We start from the raw sequence: 2,500 nt of genomic DNA on the forward strand, positions 1-2,500 counted from the left end.
CTCCTGCAGACGACTTGTTTTCTACATGCTGTGGCACTATGGCCTTGCTCCATGCAATTCCTGCATCTATTGTCATGCATTTCCTTGTAGTACAGGAACCCTTTAAAGATGCCAACGTCTATTATTCTTGGTGTTGGGGCAGTAGGGATACAAATCCAAACCATCCTTCTTCCAGTCACCCAAGTCATCATCTTGCCCTGCGGGTCCCTTACCCGCTCCATGACCATTCTACTCGTCGTTTTAAGTCCAAGCATCTTGACCTTTTTTTCGATCTCTTTATTGGAGAATGATATTGGGATGCCACTGATAAACAATTTATTGACCGCTATCTCCTTCCCTTCTTCAGAATAAATGGGTTTCTCCCATTCAGATCAAGTTTTCTCCCTCTAAGAACGATCCCTCTGGCCAGCATCCTTACCCTGACCTCGTTATTGGAGGGATAAATCCTCCATAACCGCCCTATCCTTTGGGCCCCTGTGAGGGATCCATCCCCTCCCGACTTTTCCGCCGCAAAACATATCTCGAATGTAGTGAAGCGGCTGTCCTCCTCCACCTTTAAAAATACAGACAAGACTGCAGACATATTCATTAATTATATATAAATTAAATTACTCAATATCCACTAATGTGAGACTTTTTGCAAAAAGATTGTGTATATAGGTGTGTACGTGTGTCTGTGTGTGTGTGTGTGTGTGTGCGTGCGTGTGTATGTGTGTGTGCTAAAAAAACAGAGAAAGACAGAGATGGGGGGGGGGGGGGATAGAGAGAGAGAGATAGAGAGATAAAGAGAAAGAAAAAGGGAGATAGAAAGTGTGTATGTGTGTGTGTGTGTGTGTGTTCGTGTGTAATTGTTTCGGCCTGTATACGTGAATATAACTTTATCATTACCTTCTTTATTTTAATACAACTCACTAACAAAAAAACAAAACAAAAAAAAATTTAATTTTTTTTTTTAAATAAAAAAAAGGAGGAGAGAGATAGAGAGGTGGGGGAAGGGGGAGAAGGGGGAGGGTTTCCGAACCCTCCCAGCGTTAAGAGAAACGACTCAAATATAAAGAGATGCAGCGCTTGGAGCCCCCGGAAGGTCTCCCAAAGAATGTAAGAGAAGATAAGGGAAAATGGAGAGCAATTTATCCCCTAATACTATTCTACTTTATATTCTACTTTAACCCACTACTCATTACATATCCTGACCAAAACAAATCAAAAATAGTAGTAGTAGTAGTAGTAGTAGTAGTAATAATAATATATAATATGTGAGGGAAGAGAGTCAAATAGCTAAGAAGAAAACGATAGTGAAACTATCCCCTATCGAAGATAGGGAAGGTTGTAACTGAGAAAAGGAAAGCCACTCAACTATGTAACCTTACCGCAATTAAATCTAACTTTTACTTAACACCAATTATAAGAATAACGTTAACCGAAACTTAATAAGAAAGGGTACACTAAAAATTATGAAAGTCACATAAAGAAAACAAAAATAACAAAATTAGATGCCTACCTTTCTTCCTTATGTCCGCCACTCAGCGGGACGCTACCGGAACTATCTTATCTTATCTTACTGAAGGTTCAATATACGAATTATCCCTTAAATGCCTTATACAATTGTATATGATTACAGAATCTCATATAGATAGTATGCAGGTGACGTCACTCAGGCCTTTGTTATTGTTTTTGCCATCCGCGTTTGTGAGTTGTTCTCACTAAACTGTATTAACCAGACTATAACAGTTCATGGTTACACAGAGTTTGTGTGTTGGTCCGTTATACTTGGCAATGTTGTGAACTCCTTGGCCAAGCGCATTCTATCTATAGCTTGCATTGTATCATTCACTGACAGTTTTACATAACTTTATATGTAAGGAAAATGTATCAAGACGGCAATTAAAATCGAAAAATACTATCATAGAATATTGGTAATAAAAAATTGGCCATGTTCTAATGAATTATAAATGTACAAAGTTCGTAGTACAATGAAATATGAATGACAAAAATAATCATGAAAGCAACAAAGATAATGATCATACACAAGCCTGGCAAGCCTCTGATAAATTATGATTTAACATGGTTTCAGATGTCATGCATTTTACTTGTCAACCTTTACAAACCAGTCTACAAAATCATGAAAGTAATGGAAACAATTATATCCACATAATAATTAAAATAGATGAATACATAACTAAATTAACCAAAAAAAAAACAACAAATGAATGAATAGATAAATAAATAAATAAATAAAAATTAACAAAATCAAATTGAATTCAAAAATTAATCAATTAAGTAATTTATATTTTTTTTTTTGTATAATAGAATAAAACATATTAGGCATAGTTAAATCTCAGAGACTTTAACTAAGATTTTAAAATGATTCAAAGAACATGCATTTTTTTGTGTTAAAACAGAGATCATTCCATGTTTTCACTATCTACGTATAATAATTGAGTTGTCTTATTTTGATGTGAAATCTTCGAATATATATTTTATATTTGTCGCCTCTGGT

The 2,500-nt window shown here is 35.4% G+C and overlaps 1 protein-coding gene across 11 annotated transcripts in view; it reads right to left on the reverse strand.

Annotated features, from left to right (window-relative positions):
- LOC144958222 (uncharacterized) overlaps positions 1–2,500 on the reverse strand; it is a 23,263-nt gene that overhangs the window by 11,766 nt on the left and 8,997 nt on the right. Inside the window, exon 1 of one of the 11 annotated variants that reach the window (XM_078890051.1) lies at positions 1,502–1,850. The exons of the other annotated variants lie outside the window; for them this stretch is intronic. The gene's annotated coding sequence lies outside the window, so the exon portion shown is untranslated. Of the gene's footprint in view, positions 1–1,501; positions 1,851–2,500 lie in introns of those variants that run through there. 11 annotated transcript variants of the gene reach the window in all.

Source organism: Berghia stephanieae, chromosome 12 (assembly GCF_034508935.2).
Source record: "Berghia stephanieae isolate SIO BIC M18660-M18661 chromosome 12, UCSD_Bste_1.3, whole genome shotgun sequence".
Taxonomy (NCBI): domain Eukaryota; kingdom Metazoa; phylum Mollusca; class Gastropoda; order Nudibranchia; family Aeolidiidae; genus Berghia; species Berghia stephanieae.